Source organism: Opisthocomus hoazin, chromosome 2, assembly GCF_030867145.1.
Source record: "Opisthocomus hoazin isolate bOpiHoa1 chromosome 2, bOpiHoa1.hap1, whole genome shotgun sequence".
Classification (NCBI taxonomy): domain Eukaryota; kingdom Metazoa; phylum Chordata; class Aves; order Opisthocomiformes; family Opisthocomidae; genus Opisthocomus; species Opisthocomus hoazin.
This window is the reverse complement of record NC_134415.1, coordinates 89,288,707-89,311,621: the sequence shown is the minus strand read 5'-3', so window position 1 is coordinate 89,311,621 and position 22,915 is coordinate 89,288,707. Positions and strand designations below refer to the sequence as shown.

The 22,915-nt window shown below is 44.7% G+C and overlaps 1 protein-coding gene across 4 annotated transcripts in view; it reads right to left on the bottom strand.

Moving 5' to 3' along the window:
• The window catches only part of BACH2 (BACH transcriptional regulator 2), a 193,742-nt gene that overhangs the window by 51,002 nt on the left and 119,825 nt on the right, over positions 1-22,915 (bottom strand). The window lies entirely within an intron of this gene.

Here is a 22,915-nt window from a genome sequence, read left to right as displayed (position 1 = left end):
CGCATCTATGATTTTGAATTTAGTAGAGGCACTAACATGGGAAATTTTTGAAGATTTTAGCAAAAAAAAGCAAGAGTGACTGCCAGGTATTCTAATAGTGAAAAAAGGGCTTTGTGCTTGCTTCTGTTATTTTCAGATTAAGGGAAAAAACCCTCAAAACCCCAGCCTGTTCTCCAGCGGACAGGCGGCGCTGCGTGTTTACACTGATGATCTCCGCTCAAGTGAAAGGCAATGTAGAACTGTTACCCAACGAAGACAAGCCACTAACTACATCAACCTCATCTCTCAATCAGAACTAGAGCTGTTTTAAGCCTTAAGGGTGAGAGAAAGATGTTTAGTGGCTTAGAAGAAATCCGTTTCCAGGTACGGCTAGAAGCAACACACCTTCATCGGCAGTTTAACGTCATTTAGAGAAAAGGGCAGTTCCTGAATTCCAGACCCACAGAGCCAAGAAAATCCCCCAGCCCATGCGGAGGTCCAGCCCCAGCTGGCAGGGCAGCACATGGGTGCTGGGGCCACTCCTGCCTGCAAGGAGGTCTCCCCCTCCTGACAGCATGGCAGAGGCTGAAAGGATGCACAGCACCCATTACACCTGTCTGAGCTAGGAAGTTCCCTGCCTCCTGTTCTGCAATTTCTGCAACCAGCGTCGCCTCTGAACATGGGAATCGGACTTGCGGTGGCGGTGGTGGGTCAGCTTCCTCCAACACCCAACACTGCGTTACCTCCCCTTTGCACTTGGACACATCGAAGTAATTTTTCTCTTACCCAAAACTTTCTGCCCAGCACCAGGCTGGAATTTTCCCATTTCATTTTCTCTGAGTAGAACACTGCAAAAGCCTGTGCTGTGCGTGAACACACTATGTACCCACAAAACTACGATCACACTTATTTTAAGGTTTATATAGGAAAAAAAGATGATTTGTATGTATCCTATCTGCTGCCGAAAGGAAAAGTCGTGCAAACACCTAAACTTCAAGTATTTTAAGGAATTACTTTTCCAAACAATAACTGCGTTCTAAGACATAACATTCAGAGGCACGCAGGGCTAAGTGCGACAGATGGGGCTATTTTGGTATAATACTGCTCCACTGCAAATATCTGACCACTGCAGAAAGCAGAAGGAAAAACCCTCCTCTGCTACTTTTAACATGGTTCTTTGCAGCTTTTTCCTTTGCCAGTACAATATACATGTAGACACAACATGACTTCAAACTATTTCTTTTGCCATGTGTTCAAAGCAGGGTACCATTTTCCTACAGTGTCATTCAACATATAATCTAGACAAGAACGGACTTAAGAGGACCCGCTTGTTATTTTTAATAATTTATTAGATTTCTCAATGGTAACTCCAACTTCCCACCTTCATAAGAGTATTTTTAAGCCAGTGGCTATGATGACTCTTTCTACGAAATAGGTATTTTTGCCAACATTACAAAACTATGATATTACTGGAAGTCTTAATGGGATGCTTACGACTTCTCTTTTACTGGTATTTTCAATATTTACTGCTGACTCACGCTACACTTCTGAGTACTCAGCTGAAATGCCTACACGAACAGAAAAAGAACAACCAGCCAACCCAGATTAGTCCTTTGCTGACTTTACAGCTAGAGAGAAGATACACGTCTGCTTATTGGTCTGCATATAGGTAGGGGAGGGAGCACTTTGGAGTTTTTTATGCTACCGGTTGGACTTCTTAACCAGAATAATTTTTTTTTTTCTCCTCATAAATTGAGACCAACGAGAAGAATTGACAGCAATCATTTTATTAGCACTTTGGTAAAGTAAAAGAGAAAATGATACTTAGCTCATCCCAGTCATAGCTTTCTGTGTAACTGAAGTCTGATGCTAATGATAGCATTATAATGACGTTCTAAGTGGTCACTCTTGTGTGCTATGAAATGCAAGAGTTTACAAGAACAATCTAGTGGGAAAACCTGAGAGCTGCAAATGACAATGCAATGGGCAAAGTGTTAATTTTTTTATTCTTTTTTTCCAGGCATGAATTCTGCCTGTAATGTCTCAGACAAGAAACCTGAAACCTGGCAGGTAATAAACAGAACATCAATTATATTTTCAGTGCCTTTTTTAAAAAAACAAAAAAACTGTTTGTCTGAAATTGCAATCCTTTTTTACAGTAATAGTGCAATTTGTGTGAATCAAACCCTGAATTACTTGGTTACTAATAAGTAATTTCCCACTTTTTAACTACAACTCTCCTCAAGCGTATTTTTTAAAAAAATTCGTTGCATGGCCTGTGAAGTGCTGAAAATACCACGGTGTATTTCCCCGCTGGCGAGCACGCCTGCCTTCTATGCTAGGAAACCCGACCGACGTGGTACTGAGATGCTGGTGCTGGCAAACTGCTCCCTCTGCTCCAGCTGATCCCTAGCCACGCTCCCGGGAAAGACCTCCACCCAGCTGCTTACATCGCCACGCTTCCCCTCCCAACGCTACTGTCGTGACTCTGGGGACTTCCCGAAAGCGGACCCACGCTGTGCCCCTTCCCGCAGCTGCTGAGAGCCCGCATGGATGCCCCGGCCGGTGGCCGCAATCTCAGCCCGACACAGACTTCCCTGGGCCGTGCCCCTGGCCGCTCCAGGAAGAACCTCGAGCCCTGCATTGCGCATGGAGAAGCCAGGGCTGCGCTACAGCCCAGGACCACCCATTTATCAGCTTTTAATGTGTCAACACAAGTGATTTACAGTCTTCCCTTTTCCACGATCTGCCACTGACTGAATGACCTCCAGACAGGAGGTGCTTCCTCTTTAAGAGGGCTTTATCCTGCAGGACAGGAGCTATAGGGTGAAACCGTGCACTGGGAAGTACATTGTTCATTTTCACAGGGAAAGGGTTTAGAGTGCAAAGAGAAAAGGTCACCGTAGGGCTTTGGCATGTAGTGGCAAGAAAATTAGCAGAATTCAACTCTTTTTTTCCCCCTCTCCTTGGAAGAGAAAAGCAGTGATCGGCTATTAACTCTGCACTCTGAGGCAAGCCAGGCTGGAAGTCTTTTATACAGTGTTAATTCAAACTGCATAATTTCTTTACTGAATTCAGTATTATGCTGAGTTTGCAGATCCTTCTTCATGGAAATCATTGTTACATGCTTGGTATTTCTTCAAACTGAAGACAGAATGTCTTAGCAAGCCTTTCTCCAGCTCAAAAGAACATGCTGTGCATTTGTTTGCATATAGGTCACCATACTGCCAGAAAAAGCCTCTTTGAAACACAAGTTTCCAGAAACTGGCACGAACTACTGCGGGCAAGGAAAGCACCACTGAAACCTCGCCAAAACAAGTTGCTGGTAAAGGCCAGCAACTGCAGTGAAGCGAACTGGAACGTTGCTTACACGGTCCTTCCACAGTGACGGGTGGGAGATCCCACCAAGCCCTTCTGCATAGGCAGTATGGAAGAGGCGCATGAAACCTCAGGCGACCAAGGAGGTTGCTCATGGAACATCCAAATTGCTTCAGTTCACAACATGTCATCTCTACTGGCTGGCACTCGCCCAAAACTCTCCAGGAACTCATGAAAAAACTGCCCGAGCTGCTACCAAAAATCCATTACCTATCACGAAAAAACCAGCTCCTGCCTCACAAGACTGGAGGGCAAGAAATATGGTGCCTGTTTTTAAAGGGAAACATCATGGGAGAGAAAATCTTACCATGGCAGACCAGAAAGTCCCGCATCAGAACTGGGTTAATTATGTGAGAAGGTAAATCTCGATCGTGGTAGAGCTACAGAGCACTTAACCAGGCAAATTACCATCGTGACAAAGCATCATGGCTTCTACAAGGGGAAGCGTGTCTCTGATGGGCTCTGTTAGAATTCCTGAAGTGTCTCAAATTAGCATTGAGGAACACTGGTACATGTAATTAGTGTTGACTTTCAGAAGTCCTTTGACAAAACCTTTACAAAAGGCTGCTACAGAAGCTCGGTTGTCATAAGGTGAGAAGTTGCATCAGACTGGAAATCACTTAGGCTAAATAGTGTTCAACGGAGAAGGGACTCAGGGGCAGCTTTCAGCAGGTTAACGGTGAAATTCCTCCAGACACGAAACAGCAGCCGTACCGGCTCCCACCTGCCTATGGTTACGCCATGCAACACACCTGAGCTCATCTGATCTCTGAAGGTAAAGCAGCGTTGGGCAAACTTAGTACTTGGATGGGAGACTGCCCAGGCGTACCGGGGTCCTAACAGCAGCCTGCCACTGATGCAGCGAGGTCATCAAGGAGATGGAGCCAGACAACGGGAGGGAACTTGGAACAACAGAGGTTTAAACTGGACATAAGCAAAAACCTAAGGAACAGGTTGCCTGGAGAGGCTGTGTCATCATCACCCTTGGAGGTTTTCAAGACCAGACTGGATATAGTGCTGAGCAACCTGCTCTGATCTCAGAGCTGACCTGCTCTGAGCAAGGGGTTGTGCTGGGAACCTCCTGAGGTCCTTTCCAGCCAATCCTACACTGATTGGTGACCTGCAAGTCCCCAGATCATGACAGGGAGACTGAAATTAATAAAAGCTAAGTGTAAAAGGCAATAGGGATTGTTGGGAATTTCAGAAAGACAATATAAAAAAGAATTAGACACAAAGTAACACACTAAATCCTGGGCCCTCTATTACACACAAGTGGCAATTCGAGGAAAAAATCTGATTTTACAGAATGGTTGAGGTTGGAGGGGACCCTAGATATCGACTAGTCCAACCTCCCTGCTCAAAGCAGGATGACCTAGAGACAGCTGCTCAGAACCGTGTCCAGTCGGGTTTTTACTATCTTCAAGGATGGAGACCCCACAACATCTCTGGGCAACCTGCTGCAGTTTGACCACCATCACAGTAAAACAGGGACTCATTGACCTGGAATCTCAGTTCCAATCTGGAGACTCTCATGAAAAAGACAGACTGGAGACAAACAGACTGTCATCACCTAGAGACCAATTTTAGAGAGAGAGAGAAATACTTTAATAAGGACATATATTTTCTAGTTACTTCTGGTGCAGTACACTGTTCTGCAGTGTCTGCATCTGATTACTGATGTTGAAATGGGGAGAAAAGAAATCCTCAGGAGAATGACGAAAAAGATTATTGGCAAGCAAAGAGCAAAAGCTCTCCTCAACATGTATGATCAACAAACACTATACAAATAATACAAAATAAAAAAGTCAAAGCAGCACTGCTATTTATTGTTTCTAGTGTTGCAAATAGGAGAGGACACCTAAGTAAAAGAAGCAAGAGAAGCACAGAATTCGTAAAAAGAAGAGCTGTGATTCCTGACCACAGAAATGAACTGAAATTGTATCCTGTACTCATAGGGACACGCTTAGTTTGTTCTTCCAGAGACATTTCAGTAACTGCAATAAACCATATGTACAACTGACCACTGCTGCATGGTACTGGGCAAAGAACTCACCAGATTTGTAAAAGCATTAGTCACTCCTAATAATAATATCCAGAGCCACATTACTCAGGGCACAAGTTTACACAGGGTCAACATTCACATGCTCCAGCACATTGGCCAACAACAAACTGCCTGGAACGCGCCTCTGTTTTCCATCCTTCCTGACCTCCTAACCACTGTCTCAGAAATGAATTATTCGATGGACATCAACACAGATGAAACCCCAAATCTATCACCTCCACACGTGCCTCCTAGACCCCTCATCCCTTCTGCCCCCAACTGCAGGAGACAGCAGCGATGGGCATGCTGCCCTGTGCTACTGTCTCTTGAACGGACGCCAAAGTTGCAGGGGACCAACCTGTTGAGAGCAAGTGGTAGAAAACACCCATCCAAAGACTACACGTGGTGGGTGTCACTGACACCAAGGGCTCCCGCCCCCACTGGCTCCAGCAGAGTGGTTGGTCTGGGACATGGGAAACCATCAGATATTAAGCCCAACTCATAAAAGGTGCACGGACTGCAGAAGAAGTGTCCTTGTAGCCTCTCCATGGCAAAATACCATCGATAAAGGGGATGGGGAAAAAGGGACCTAAAGGCACCACCTCGCCCCATGAAGCAAAAACTTTCTTGTATACCAGGAGGTGTAAGTAGGACATCAGATCTACAACAGCACACAGAGGACTCCTAACAACTTCACGATAAAGGCCTGAAAAGGTTTATCCGTATCTCCTCATTATGCCTGTAACACTACATTTTAGAACGGAAGCCAAGAGATAACACTCCGTGATTTCTCATTTAGGAATCATTGTACCTGACCCGGTGTAAAATGAACCACAGGTTTTGCCTGGAAGCATAAACTGGAGCTTGCGTTACACCCGGCTACACACAGTGACTCTCGGCTTCCTCCTGATCGTGTTGAGAGAGGATCAATACTGAACCGTGGCTATTTTTAGTTCCAGTTCACATTCTTCCAATCAGCTCCACAACAGTTAAAAAAAGACACTTAGGAATACCTTGAAGTGGTCAGCTTGAATGCATCTACGGCTCCTTGGTCAGAGATAGCTGGAGAGCCTGCACTGCACATTCGCACGCAAACGTCTGACAGCATTTCTGTTTAATAGGACGCAGAGACTGTGAAAAAAATGCTCTTTTGTTCTGAGGTTTTCTATTAATTTTTTTCCCCCTAACAATTTAGCAAGACGTACTAGGAAAAAAATAGGGAGAATGACGATAAAATAATGAAAAAGTTGAGAGGAACTTGTACTTCTGACACATGGCAGAAAAAGCACATCAGACTTGACAGTTTGGAGGGATAAACATGCGCTGTTTTTAAGTGGCAAGTGGGAGGAAAATAATTTTCCAAGCTTCCTTCCCCGTCTCCTAATATTTTTTCTATGAAAAGACTTGTTCTGTGTAATCAACACTTTGGTTTTAAAGAAATTTATCAGTAACTGACACTTCAGAGCTCCGAAAATGACCATCCTTATAATTGGTTATTACGATCTCTCAGTTATAGCTATAACAACAAAAGATATGATTATATTGTCACTGCCTTCCTTTAAAAAGAAACTATTGAAAGGCCTAATGATTAATTCACCATTTTTGAGAGCTCACTGTAGTGACAGAAGACTATATACAAAGGTCTCTTCAGTGAGCCCATTATTCAATTAATAAATGCTGAATACTGAGCAGTCATAGTCATATGAAACTCTCAAGAACTGTGTGAATTTTTAACCAATTAATTATCAATTACAACATCATAAAACACCAGCACAAAAATAGAAATAATGAAATTTAATTATACATTATTCTTCTTAGTTGCTGCAAATACTATACAAGACTGATTTTGATTAATAATTCATACAGCAATAAAGTATCAGGAAAGATAATTATACTGTGCCACAATTCTCACACTGATTTCTGTAATTACAGATTACAACAGTGTTAGCAATTTAAAAAGGTTAGGGAGCAGCAGTAATTTGCTATGTCATCCTCAGCAATATTAATGTCTTCTTCTCTGAGCACCCCAGATAACTGAAAATAGACTAGCAGGCCGCCAGGCTACCCGGGCTTGCCTCCTGCCAAACACACTGTGGGTGCCAAGGCCACTAGCAAGAATGTCTTCAGCAAGAAGCTTTTCACATTGTTCAAGTAACTTCTGCGGCAAAGCAGACGATACACGGCCAAGTGGAAAAGAAGCTGTAGAGCATTCTCGCCCGGCAGCTGTAGACACGAGTTGCTGCTGATGGCGATGGCTGTGCTTCTGACCCTACCACTTCAAAACAAAACCTTCATTTGACCATGAGTGGGAAGGGCGATAGCTCAGAGAAACTCAAGAGAGGATTCAGCCATTGGCCCTCTACAGAGATGTCTGGCTGGGCATGCAGCAGGGCCCTACAGCCGTTTGCTAACTCTGTTAAAGGCAAGAATTTCCACTGCTGAGGAACGGCATGGCTCCAACACACCACATGTTCATGGCCCAGGGAGCACCCTCTGAGCTGCTAACAGCTGCCTGAGGTTCAAGCACCACAAACCAGTCCCAGATGGGCTACACCGCTGGAAGCTAGCAGAAGCATCAGTGCCTGGGCTGGCCCCAGAGCGGGGCCACGAGCCCTGTTTCTGTATGGCAAACTTCATGTGCTTTGGAAGCAGAGATAAGAATACTGGAAATTCATTCCTTAGCTTCAACCAACGGGAACAGGGATGTGTCCTCCAGACCGTGGAACAGCTGCTTTTGCACAGCCTATATACGTTGTCACAGCAGAGAGGCTTCAATGTAGGAAGTAAGCCCCTTTGCAAAAGTCACTTACTGGCTTTGTTACACCGGACCTAGACCCCACTGTACAACTGGACAGAGACTAGGGGAAAAAAAAAAAAGGGACTCTGATCCTTTAAGCAGAACTGTTGTGTATAACTTTCATCTGTAGCATTTTGGTTACTTGCAACGATTTGGCGATCAGCGGACTGCATACACAAACAGAAATGTACTACAGCTTCATTTCTGCCATGGATCTTGTTTTTTGTTTACTGGTTTTTTTTTTTTTTTTAAATTAGTGTCAGGGTGCCCATAGCCTCCATGATGAACATTTATTTGAACCCCAGGTGTCTACTCTAAGGAAATTGCACTTCAGGTTGTTCAGAGATTGGTACCGTATGGAGGCAGGGATTCCCAGTGGAGGCTGCTTTGCAGAGTCCAAATAGATTTACGTTCCACATACACATAAAACCTATTACTTGACTTCAGAGGGTTGTGTTGTTATTGTTTTTTGAGCGAGCAACCCAGCTGAACAAGGTAATGGTATCTTGCAGTCTTTAGGGACTTCAGTTAACATGCAAATAATGTTTATTATAATGCACTGACATACACAAACTATACAGGCCTACTAGGCAAACTATACATGTGCATCTTTTTATGACTCAGGAAAAATTGTATAATTACACTACTAATTATCCAACACTCTGTAAGTCAGGCTTTGTTTAACATGCGTTTTCAACATCCTTTAAATATGAACGGTGATGTCTTCAGGAGAGACATAGTAGATGGGGTTGGGGAAGACATAGACCAGGTAGGAAAACAGAAGGAACAACAGAAGAACTGTCCTCTATCCTTGTTTTTCAGAAGCTACTCAACTGACATCTATATACGTGGAAAGTGAGAAACACAGAAGAACTCCTTCCCAATAAAGTCTATTCTCACAGCTTTCTCACTGCTCTTTAGAGTAGCTGGCTATGGTGAAGGGGACCAGAACCAAGCCTGCTACTCAAAATAGCTTATTCAAAGCAGAACGGGGAATGCCCAACACTGAAACAGTGCCAGGAAACCACCAAGCAAAACAAACAACATACATTTTTCTGAAGTGGTCAATGGCTTCAGGACCTTGGGAAAGACACAATATTTTGGGTTACATTTGCATAAAACGGATTGCCAGATTAAAGAATCAGAGAGGGAACAATGAACTAGTGGTTTGTTTTTATCTTGCCCTCCAACTTGGGGAGCATTCTGAAAAGGTTTAAGGTCTCCACACAAATGGAGGCTGGAAATTTTGTCAAGGGCCCAACAGATTTAGGTCTTGCCTTTCTTGCTTTAAATGAGTACTTTGGGGCTTTGGTTGAAGAGTGATACAGTGATCTGGCTTTCCTCCTTTTCCTAAACCTTTAAATAATTTAAGTGTACCTCTACGAGTGTATGTGCACATGTATGTATGTGTAATTTGCATTACGATCCCATATGATATGATGAAATTTTTGAAGCATAAATGGTTGGTCAAGTATCCAGGCCACTTGCCAGTATGACAGTACTTCAGGATAGTAAAGAATGTGTCTCCCTATTCGAAATCTCTTTTGCTAAATATGATTATGAGAACAAAGGCCAGGCTGATACTGACCCAATACCACCAGTGTCTGGAAGCTACAAATGATGAACAGTAGCACTGTTCTGCTCCTTTTAGCAGCCTTTTAACGTGAAAGATTATGCCAACAAGTTATCTGACTAAAAGCTATCAATTTCCCTTATGCTTTATTCTTGAGGAAGTTCAGCCTTTAAAAACTCCAGTAGAGTTCAGCGCTGAAGCTCTGCACTTGAAATTTTTGGTTGCTATCAAATGAGCATTGTCTTTGATTTCTTTCCAGAGGAAAACAGAAAAGTTCTCTCTCAAAATTACGTCTCCTGGTGAATTTTCTCTTCACTTCTCAAGCTACACTAATTACTGCTTTTCCAGCTTATCTGCAGAATTGGTGGAAAAAGTTCTGTCTGCATGGGAGGGTATGGCCAAAACCACTGCTAACATCTTCGAATAATCAAACTGTAGAGGTTGCAAAAATGACAAAAGCCCATTTTATCCTGTCATATAACATAGCTGTTACAGGAAAAATCTGCTCTCTTTTTTCCTCTACCCCTAAAATGCAAGCTCTTCATCTTTGCTGCAAGTGAGCAGGTGTTCCGAATATCCTTCATGTTTCCTTGGGACACAAACTGGCATGTCCTTTGGAACATGTCTGTTGTGATTAATGTGCGAAGAGCAGGAATGCGTGCTGTAGGTCACTGGGTTAAATCTGGGACAGAATTTCGTTGGGTGTAACTGTGCACCTTCTGCTCTTGGGAAAGAATACAGGTGTCACCTTCTCCTCGGAGACCAGGCCGCTCTCTGCTTGTGCAGCCTTTTCCACAACCAAGCAGATACCAACAATCATGTTCTTCTTTGACAACACAGGTACTGAAGGAAAAATGTTTCCTTGTGGTTAAACCACAGACTTTTACAAATCTAAAAATAAATGAATAAATAAATAAATTCTAGTGACTACTGCATTAGGATCTACAGAATTACACATGTGAACCTTGGAAAGCCTATCAACAATATGCAAAACACATTTTTCACATGTTTTTCTAACCATCAGATGATCAGAAGGTCACTGCAATGACTATTTACAAACTCTCAGAGCAAGTGCCAAGGGGACACCTGGGTTACGCCAAGGGATTCTGACAGTGGTTTACATCCTGCAAGGATCTGAGAATTGCCATTTTGCTATCAGAAGGTTTAAGCAAGAGTTGCAAGCCTTTCCACCACCCTCAAGAGTCTGGCACATGCCTAGATTCCTGTTTAGAGTTCCTTTATTCAAGGACCGGCCTTTCTTCTGGAACTAAACTGCCTTTCCTGTTGCAGACAATCAATCATCTCATGAAGAAAGGTGCATGGAAAGCAATCACTTCTGGTGCCAACACCTACCAGGTTACAGTCGAGGTAAGGAGAGGACGTGAGACAGAAATGGGCATTTTGACTAAGCGCAGTGACAGTCTGAAGGAGCCCAGAGAGAAAAAAAATATCTGATGCATTTGGGTTCTGGTTCTGAGGGTAAGCACAGCCAACGTCACATCTTCATCTGTAGTTTCTTAGAGGACTGCAAAGACAGCAGAAGGCAAAGACAAGTTTTCCTTCTCCTGCAAGATCCAGAGGAGCTTATTAAAGCTGCTTTGCCCTGGTAAAGAACGAGGGATTAAAGCTGCAAAGGCTGCTATAAGAAGAACTTGGATTTTACCTTTATTTGAGGATACTAATATAATTTGTTGAGCTTTTTGAAGTCTGGCTTCTTTGCCCCCACAGAACTACAATGTACTCAACACACTTAAAGCTGCAAAAGCCATCAAATCAAATCAAACAGGAGATTAACAAGCAAAAACCAAAACTAAGCCACACTTTATCCCAGGGAAACAGAGTGGCTTGATTACTTCGGTTTGAATCAGCGTACTCTGTCATGGGAGTTTTAATCTCAGGGCAGTCCTCCTACGGTTCACAAACCTGAAAGGCAGAAGGGACCCCTAATCTGGCCTCCTAAAGGCAACATCAACAGTTGCCTTTATCACACAGACTTGCAATCCTGACCAAGCAAAGAAACCAGCGGTTTGTTTGACAAGCTCTCTCTTCAGCTGTTACTGGAATTACCTATACCTTTAGCCTCCAAGTTCCCCCTCGACAGATCCTGAAATAGCTGCTCTGCTATTTTACCCAGGACTGACGTCAAGGTAAACCAGCCTTCAGTTCCCCGGGACATCCCTTTTATCTTTTTGAAATCTCGGAAATACAGCTGGCAGCCCTCCAATTTTCTGGAATTTCCCGTTTCCCAAGATCTATTATAAATTAACATCCACTTAACAGAGCTTTTCAGTTACCTCATTTACGATTCCTGGATGTAAAAGTTACTAGGATGTGAAAATGTTTAATTTCAACCACTCCTGCCTGTCTCAGATCCTTCGTTGTGACTAGCAACAAACTTTCTCTTCTTTCCACGTCACTGCAGAGGACAGACACATCCTCTTCCACCGTTTCAAACACAAAAACCACCGAGGGAACATTTCTGCCTTTTCTATTTTCCCTTTTTTGATATTCGATCAATTAATGTTTATCATGACTCCTATTTCTTCATTTAACGAGAATGGCTTCTCATTAGGGTAACATTTTATGTTATTGATGGCAGTGTAAAATCATAATTTTGAGCAGCTGGCAGAATATTCTTCAACAATTCCCAGTGTGTTCAACGCTCTTTACTTTAAATGTGATGTTACGCCAACACAACAGGTTCTAACTTTGGAAAACACCTTTTTCAGTTCTGAGTACAGTGCATGCATAGATTTATAATCTCCTGGTAGGTGGTGTACTCTACTTGCACAAGGTCACCGTACAGGATTTGAGGCCCCGTGATTCACATTATTTAAGACTGTCCACAAATAATAGTGTTTGACAAACTGCTTCCCTTCTTGCTTCATTTTCTTATGCAACAAGCTTTAAACCTTTATTTTCCAGTCCACTTTTAAGAGAACCACTCCTGTTTAAACTGTTTTGGATTCGTCCTCATGTGCCACTCTCTCCAGTGCCTCTCCAGTAATGCTGAGAACTAAAAAGTCAAACAATGTAATTCTTGTACAACCCTAATGGTTTAGACACACGTATATGAAAAGCACTGTAAAGCTGGTTTATGTGGTTGGGTAGTCACTGCTGTCACTTTCTCCCTCTATGGTGAGTTTACAGCCCCCATTTGCTCATTTGTCTCCAAGGTAAATGTACTATTGGTAGAGAAAGAGAGGCCACCAAAACCAGACATTCCCCACATTCTCTGCAGACCACAGCTTGGAGACCCACAAAATCCCAAGCTGTTCCTCACCCTCAGCAGCGTGGCGAGTGTGACCTGCTGCTACCTTCTGTCTTCCCTCTCCTTTCATAAGGGGACAGACACTCCAGGACACCTCACGGTACCGTATCTGGGAGCAACACAAAACGGATCAGTGAGGACCTTGTCCCCATGGTGGCAACCACCATTGCAACACTAATTTCAGGACGATGGCAGGTTTGCTCAGGGCTGCGTTTCAGGCAGCTGTGACCTATGGAGGCTTTGCCTGGCTGATGAAAAGTACCCCATACCTACACTCTGGACAATCTGTAAGAGCTAATGGTATTTGATGTACAAGCAAATGTTTTTTTTCTGAGAAGAAAAAAATCTGTGTGCTTTTTCTGATGTGAATTGAGAAACTATATTCTCCACAGATCTTGGAGACATGCAATTAAAGACTGTCAAATATGCGTGCACACAGAATCCAGCTGAAGGCTGAGCAGGCGACGTTACAACACTTCTCACTTGACTTGACAACCTCATGGCCTTTTTAACAGCTTCTGTGCATAATCTCCTTACCTTAAACAAACTAAAGATGCCACTGTGCAACCTGACTCCTGAGCCCAGGCGGGTTAGGTGGAGGGTGGGAGCCACGAGAGTTCTGCTTCACCAGTGGCGTGGGCTGCAAAATCACAGCCAAGCAGTCCGCAACGCCGCACCAAACACGGATGGAGCGAGCAGAGCGCAGCTCTGCAAGTCCCCTTGGTTTGTCAGAAACCACATTTCCCAGGCAGCATTAAGCAGAAGCCATCAGCTGCTCCGGGCTTTCTTTTCCCAAGTTTCTGGCTGGTGAGATGGATTTCCACGGTAATAGCAACAGCAATGGCTGCACCTATGGCACCAAACCCCTCTCCAGCTGAGATCTTATGTCTTTGCTCCACAGCATGGGGGCACCAGAGCTTTAGAAGAGCTCAAAAAAATGTTGAACATCAGAAAATCAACCCATGATTTCAAGCTTTATTTTCCTATTTACTTCCCCTTCAGCTGAACCACTTGGGTGGTGTTTTTCCAACTACAGGCGGAGAGAACATCACAGCAAGAAAACTGAGACCCTGTGTATCTGAAGTCTGGCAAACCTACTATGGTTCAAACAAGTCTTTGTAAAGGGAAATGACAAGATGCAAGGCAGGCAGTCCTGTTTCTGGTGCACATGTAGAGTGAGAAGCACTGAGGGGGGTCTGCACTGTCGGGGTCTACAAGCAACAGGACTTAGCTGGCACATTCCAGCACTTATTTGGCAAGGTGTTGCGTGTCTTTAATCCATGCCCTTTAATGAGATTTTGAGCTCCCCTGCAACAATTGGGATCAAGCCATAAAGGCATGAGGACAAGATTAAGCTACAGATTAATAACCATACAGTATAAACAACCTGGGATAAAATAAAATTCTTTTGCTCCACTGGAGACTGACACGTTTATGTATTAAGTGGAAAATCTATAAAGCTCATTGATTAATATTTCAAACGAAACTAATCTAAAGCATTACTGATTATTAACTAAAATATGTAATACAAACAGCGTGCTAGGAAACAATCAATACTTCCCAGTGCCTGCAACTCCCTAAAGCAATTTTTGTGCTAAAAAGGGGACGAGCCCAGATGGCAAACTCTAGTGCTTGCCAGAGAGTTTGTCTCTCTGTATAGATGTAAAAGAGAACAGTCCACAATGTAAAAACAAGCATACTTTTTTCTTACTTCTTCCCCCTCGACTTCTGCCTACCCTAACTGTACCTAACCTATATTGCAGGCTGCAATAAAAAATAAAGAATAACAATAATAAAAATCACTCCACAAATCTTCTAACTAAATCAATGCACTGTGTTTCTTAGACTGTCAGAAGAATGCAAATATTGTTATGCAGGACCAAATCCAGTATTTTTAGACAAACCTGACCTCATAGTGATATAGCTTCATGGAAGGACAAGAAAATTTTCCACTACCAGACTAAATGAAGATTTTGCCATTAGCACAATTCAAGTCTTATTCATGCCATTACTTCAAGAATTTAAGTTCTAGTAAGACAGAGTTTGGTTATATGCCCAAAGGAATGCTAAAATGCTTTAAAAAACACTTGTTTGATGAATGATCAAACAAGTGATGAAATAGAGGACAGTCACCACTTCGTTATGAACGACACGATGCTGTTCCATCACAGCATATTATGCTCCAATACGGTGTCTTAAAACCAGACATGTATGTGGAAGTGCATATAGTTATATATGTGTGTACATGTACATACGTATGTATATAAATATACATATGCACATGTATGCACAATGTTTAATTAATATCTCTTAGAAAATATGTGTTATTGTCACTGAATGTTTCTGGAATAGCCCATGTTGCCTGACATGAGCTTTCCAAACACTAAAAAATGACACGATCTCTATTAAAAGGGTCTTCGGGCCAGACCTATCAATAGAGCTAGCCAGACTTACATCAAGCAGGAAACACTCCTTTAACTCTGTACTAATCAGGTGGCTCTGTATTATTTGTAGCCGTTCTTCCATGCATTTCTCACCTGAAGTACATACGCACACATGCATTCTTCTCTGCTGCACATGGCAAGAATTTTTCCAAAAAGAGCATAAGCAAAAGGAGAAATCAAAATCCTAAAAAGGATGTTTGTGCAAATGTTTTTAGTAATAATAAGGGAGAAAAGAGATGTGTGAAAAAAGCTCTGAAATGGGACTAATCCAGAGGCAATGGTGAAAAGTTGATGGGATGGGGAGAAGCCAGGAGCAACATCCACATGGATGCTAAAAATCACATTATTATAGATGAGTGAAAGGTTTGAAGGTAAAAGAAGGGAAAGAACCAGGCTTACCTTGGAGAGAGAGGAGGCTGAAGAGGCTGGGGGCTTACGGATCAAGAGTTACACAGACGGAAAGGCAGAGGAGGGATGACTGGAGAAGTTTCAAGGGAGAAGGGTTTGTAGTAAGAGGGCGGCAGCCCAGTCCTGGCCCCGCTGCCTCCAGGGGGATGGAGGGGCTGAGGCAAGACTGGGGGAACAAATCGTGGGAAAGAGTGGCTATTTTCCAGTGTTTTCAGTGAGCAAAAAGAAACTGAAGAAGCCAGAGATAAAGCCATTGCATACTACAGCGAGTACGTAAGGATGCTGGGAGGGAGAAGACAAGAATGGGCAGGCGGCAGAGAGAGGTTGCACTGCCCAGAACAGAGAGGGGAACGACTGCCAAGGAGCCTGAAAGTGCAGTGGGAATGGAGGCGACACCGACAGAAAAGATTCCTGGAAATTGCCCGCTCCCCCACCGGGAGGTGGGATGACGCTTTTTGAACGGGAGACGAGGGGAGGGAAAGTCACAGGCACTCGGAGAAGCAAACAGGGAGAAGTGTCAGAGCAGAGCAGAGACGAGAGACGAGAGGTAATCGCTGGTGAGAGGCTGGAGAGTGGGTGAGGACACGGTGCCAAGAGATGATAATCCATCTGATTAGAGAATTAGGCACTAGGGATGTCAAACGAAAGGCAGAGAGCAGAAGAGGCTACGGAGGTGGCAAGAAGAACGTGAGCTTAAAATAAAACTGCCAAGCAGTTCTGAATGCATCAGCTGTAGGCTTCCCCTCTGCCTGCCCCCTCCCTCCATCGCACTGTCAGAGACCTTACAGCAGGGAGCAAACAAAAATCCAGCCACCCTCAGGCCGATCCTGGAGGAGCAACAGAATAGGAAAGGGGAAATAAAAGCTGGCTCACAACAGCTGCCCGTGGATTAAAAGGAGGCTTTTAGCACAGCTGTGCAGCTATATTTTATTTACGTGGGCTTCTTTATGCAAAAGAGAGGCACAGCAGTGCAAATGGCTTTCTAAAGAAAGCCTCATTGACAGAAACTCCTGCACATTAGAAAGAGAGAAAGAGAACGAACGCTGCTGTCCTGGGCTAGGCCAGGATGCACAGGGAGCTGGGGGTCCCGGCTCGGGCAGCCGGCACAAAGCCGCTCGCTCCGCGCCATCCCCATGCAAGGCAGTGCTGCGCCCAGCGGTGCGAGGACCGATGTACACAAAGCCCTAAGCGCTTTCTTAGGCAGCTTACTATTTTGAGTTTGAGCTTGACATCCCCTTGTAACAAAAAGGCTTGCCTCCTCAGCAAAATGACTCCCAAATACCGTAAAAATCCTGTTCTTTGTGACAAAGAAGTCCACTTCCAAATTAAGGAACAAACCACAGCAGCCCTGATTGCACACTACACATTTTTGTAAACATTCTTCTCTAGTAGCCAGTAATTAATCTTGTGTTAGAGCCTGAAAAGTCCCTACTAGTTTTTGAACTTGCAGACAGCTGGAAAATGCCTACTTAGGCTAGCGTGCACATCTTCAAGTAATTCCTACTTGCTAATTACTCTTCCAGAAGCTGCCAACCGCTATTCTAACATTTCCCTAACTAGGGAGGAATATCACATCATATTATCATGTATCATGCGAATTAACAACAGGATGTTGGTGAAGCAATGTGATAAAAATCAGGTAGTTGAGAAAGAAATTAAAGCTAATCGATTTGCACACACACAAAAAAAAATCTGCGGTAGGTAAACAGCATTTCAGACACAAAGGACACGGCTAGGGAACAAAAAACAAAAGCGAAACCAGAATTTGCAGACGTCGTCAGCGTAGATTCCTTCTCTTGGTGACAGATGAGATGAGACTGAAGCCCCAGACCCCTTGCAAATGAGACTTGCTAGTACTCCACGAACCCACCGCAACCAGAGCAATATTCCCCTCCGCAACACAACAGACGTGATTCAAACTGGCAAGCCCTCGCACGTAAAAGCACGATGCGAGGTTTCTGCAATATTCATCGCGGCAGCCCAGAGGGAATTCCAGCCCGTGGCGTGCAGAAAGCTGGCCGGTGCTCCTGCACGGCAGAGCAGCTTCGCCCACGGCTGAAGGGGCACCGAAGGGCACCAAGCGGGTGCTGTTGGAGGAATCCCCTCGAGACAGAGCTGCCGGCGGCGCGGGCATCCCCTGCAGCCCGTGGGCCTGTGTGGGAGGTGAGAGGAGGCAGCCTGGAGGGAGATCAAAGAGGTACCTTTCTATCTGTGCATGAAATTAACTGCAGCGTGCTAACGCAGGCTTTGCAATAGGAACGTCTGCTCTGAAAATGGCAAAGGCAAGTTACTATCAGGATGAATGTCCTTGTGCAGCATCTCAGGGGAGGCTCTGGCCACCTTCGATCAAATGTCTTTTTCTTGGAATGCTGTTAAGCTGTGGTCATCAATCCTATTTAAAGCAAAGTAAAAAAGGCTTTGTATCACCGCTTTCCTTCCTCACTCGATGCGACATAAAGCACTGGCACATTAGCACAGACGAAAGAAACGGAGCCTGGCTGGTAACAGCCACGCTCAGGTATTTATTAAGCAGCCCCGGGAAGGAGGCACCAGGCGCAGTAGGCGACTACGCAGCTCGTTCATCGAACGCCTGCAGCGGCAGCTTCCTGCTACCGAGAGGTTTCCTTGAAATCCCTCCACAAACGCTCTGCAACCGAAGCGTAAAAGCAACCACTTGCCTTGCTCTGATTGCCCACTTGAACTTTTCGAGAAGGTTGCGTATATTTACCATCGATCTACAGCACTGCGTCGCCAACCGACTTGCGGTGGGAAGACTGCGAAACCTGACTGCGCTACTGCTGCGATCTGCACCCCGCTCTGCCTCGGCACCTCGAAGGGGCACGTAGGGAGATACGGCAGGGTCCCCATTTGCCGGCGGGCCGTGGGGGTACAGACAAGCCACCTGATGTAGGAGCTTGTGCTGCCACTGCCCAGGCTGTAGGTAAGGGAGAGATGGTTGTCCTGACTGCGTGACTACTCATTCAGATGGGTAAAATCAGTTAAAGGACAAGGTGATTTTCCTGACTGTTACGGCCTAGACAGGAGCTGGAATTTGGCCCAGGTTGGTTGTTCAGATGCTTCGCTGCTGGGTACCGCTACAGGGCTTAGCACCGCTGCCTTCAATACCTCTCCGTGGCTTCGTCTTGTCTGTGCTGTGTATACATAAGCACACACGGACTGTGAGACTCGCAATGAACTCTTGTAATACCAGCTGTCAGCAGCCGACTCAGAGTCAGGAAAAACATGCTTCAGCAAGAGGTCGTGTCTATAAATATGGCAAAACTAATTATCCCAAGAAGGGTTCTCCTTCCTCTTAAAATCAGTAGTGTATACAGTCAGATATCTCAATGTAAACACATCGCTCCGAATTTCACCAGCTTCTCTATCAAGCACTGTTGCACTGCTATGGAAGGAAAAGTATGAATCCTGTATGAAGACTCTACTATAAAAGACACTAAATCTGACATGTGAAAAGTTTTATTGCAGTGTTTTTAAAAGAGTGAAATGAGAGAGAAAAAGTGTGAAGCCTAACACCAGCAACACGCCAAAGGTTACAAGAGAGACATTAAAACAAGTGTCCCTGGGAGAAATGGAGAAGACAGCTGAAGTCCCTCCTGTGACAAAGGCAGTGGGCAAGCTCCCATGAAGAGTCCAGGAGAGACAAGGGGCAGGTAGTCCTAAGAGAGGACAAGGGAGCCGATACCATCCCGTGTTCGAGAACAGGAAGGCTTTCCAGAAAAAGTGCTCTGGGTATTTTCAGTAATCATCTGTAAAATATAGGGCAAGAAAGAGTCCCCATGACTGGCCAGATCTGAGGACTACATAAGCCACATCTCGCAAGCCAGAAGAGCTCAGAAAAATCCTTGCTAGGGCATGCTGTTGGTAGGTGTTTTTTTTGGCAATTTTGCTTCTTTATTTCAAGTCTGGTTTTAATTAAACACTTCTTTAATCCTTAAAGATATTCTTAAATCTCTACTAGTTGCCCAGTTTTTGAGGGACAAAAGCAGAGTAATGCACTCACTGAAGTACGGTTGTCCCTTGAACTGTGAACAGGACATCTCCTGCAGTGCCCTGCGGTGCTGCAGAAGTCAGCAGCAGCACAAGGATAACGAGATGCATACACTCCCGTATTTAACGAAGGAGCCCGTATGAAAGAGGTGTCTTCCAGTGACCACTGCTAGACTGGGGAGCCCTTTAGCATGCAATAGGAGGATGGAAAGAAAGGCTGAGTGAATCACGAGCAACCAAAAAAGGTTGTGGCACACCCCCACACTTTTCCATTTCAGCTCTGTAAAGTTCAGCTACGTCCAGGTGATGACACTGGAACGACTACCCAGAGAGAGAGAGAGAGGCGAGCAAATCTGAATTGATCAGATTCTGTGTAAGAATTGAGTAAAATCGAGCAGCTCAACAGAGGATGGACAAGTTGCCATCGTTTACACAGGAACAACAAAGAAAGGTGAATCTGGTAACCTTATCCCGAGCAAAGGAATACTCAGGCAAGCTTCATCCAGTGCACTCGCTGGGAGAAAAGGTCAGGAAAAACACAGCCAGATTTCCGAGCAGAAAATCCACTCGTCTCCCGAACCCTGTCCATGTCCTCGGGTGCAAACACACTGCCAGCTTCTGCAGAGGGAGCCTGCCCTGGAGCCCCACGGGAGCAGAGGGGGGACTTGACAGGTGCCATTGGCCAACCTTTGCAGCAAAGGAGCAACTACCGCCTAACGACAGCCTCAAATGCTCGTGCAACGACGAAGCATCAGCAAAAGCCAAACAGGAGATGAACAGAAACACGCGCTCGCATCCAGAGCCATCTGTCCCTCTTCGCTCATTCTTGTTGTTTTACAAATTGACCTACTGTTCCAAAACCCAGATTTTCAGAAATAGCACTGGCTGAAGGTATTACCAGGGAAAACGATCAGTGTCAGCTCACCAGTGTAACAGAGGAATTCTTTCCAGGAGGCTGAGGCAGTGATGACAGAAGCTGGAAAGCCAAAATCCCAGAGGGGGGGAAGTGCAGGCCACTTGGATACATAGGCAAGAAGCAGCAGGACCAACATTTGCCAACACAAGTAATGTTCTCTTCTGCCAAAAGCAGGTGAGAAGTTTAACAAAGACCATTCCTGTTTTCTGGTACAAACGGTGCATTTCAGAGGACAACCAACCATCCTTTCACTTCTCTCCAGACTGGCCTCAGAGTAAAGGAGACCAGAAAACCCAGGAGATTCCTAAAATCTATTACTGTACCAAATAAACAGATAGTATTCTCTCGTGAACTGAAAATCCCTTCAATTCTTCCCAAACAATTACTGCCTCCTCACCCTGTACAAAGATAAATTTCCTCTCCAAGGTAATTTTTAATATCATAAGTAGGCCTGGTAATGGCAACCCTGCTAATTTAATATCTTCCAAGACCTTTACCGTCTCTCCCTGTTGAGATTTTCCACAAAGCACCCATCCTCATTGTTTTTCAGTCTTTTGAGCCCTCAGTTTCCTACTAGACTGGCATGCCTTCATCAACCTGACTAGCTTTATCGTGTGCTTTAAGCGGTGGTAAGCGAATAACCCCCTCGCAAGGCTTTCGGGGAGGGGGGTATTTCCTCCCAGCACTGCCAAAGGAGCCACCGATTGCTGTGTGTCCTCCCCCACCTCCGCGCTCTCTCTCCCTTGGAAATGGGGAAAAAGGAAAACTAGGAAACGCAACAGATGGTCTGAAATCCTCTTCCTGAGAAAATCATTGCTATGGCAGCTAGCTTAGGCAATATTTCAAATATTTCTGCATGTGCCAACAGTGGTATCCATGACTAGGGAAGACGAGGAGACTGCCTGTGAAACTCCCCCATAGGCATGTTGTTTGCAACAGCCTAGTCCCCTTGCTGAAGGCTCTCTTCTCTTCCCTACTCTAAACCCAATGAGAAAACTAATCTTCTCCAGATTTAAAACTGACAGGTGGTACATGCATAATTAAAGATGACCTAACAGAGAATGCTCTCATTTCTGGCATATTATCAGACACTTAAGCAAAGCAATTATCAGTAGGCAATCTTTTCTGTCAACAGAGATTGGATGAAACGTTTTGCCAGTCAGGAAGATACTGTAACGATGATACATATGTATTTGCAAATACTCCAGCAATACAACACAGACTTAAATCTCTCTTATCTCAGAGAAATGTCTTCATCATGTATGGAAGACTACACCACGTATGGAAGACTACACTAACCTCTTCCCATGTTTCCATGTTCCCCTGCGCTACTTCCACTGACTCTCAGTACATACTACATAGACTTCACCTTGCTCCTACTCATGTCAACCTCTTCCCTCAATCCACCTGCACTCCCTACAAGTCCTGCCGTTCCTCCCCGCCTAGTCTTACTGTCCTGTCTAGCTCCTGCACCCCTTACACCTGCACTAGTTGGTAGATGGTTGATCTATGCTCCAGGAAACCGTGTCCTTCTGCTTTTTTCCCTCCAAAAGCAAGCAAAATTACAGAAAAGTTGTCCTCTCTCTTTCTTACTCAAAAGCAAACAAAGACCCAACTCCTCCAACAAAACCCAACCAAGCCTCCCCCAGACACCATCTTCTTCACCTGCAGGTAGCAGCCACCTGCAGCATGTCAGGTGTTCGGCGTTATGCCGCCTTCTTTTTCTCATCTTTACAGCTCTTGCAACACAAAACACCTGAGGGGAGGAATTATGGACCTCACAGGTCACTAAGGACTGAGCCTGTTGTGAACAACCACGTCTTACTCACGCATCGTGGACCACAACCTGAACATCTTTCCCCTGGGAGCTGTGAAGGTGGAAGAAGTGAGTGGCCTTGCTCTCCCCAGCTTAAAGAGGGGGCAGTGCAAGCGAAGTTCGGTCGGGAATTTTATGCGGAATCAATCCAAAAGTCTATGCTAGAACTAGGAACATCTTCCCTGCTTTTTGGTTGAACAAGCAGATGGCATTGCCTCTCAAAATAGCAGTGTCACCCATGCAGTCTGAAAGAGGCAGAAACTTTTTAACCTGAACTCTTAAAA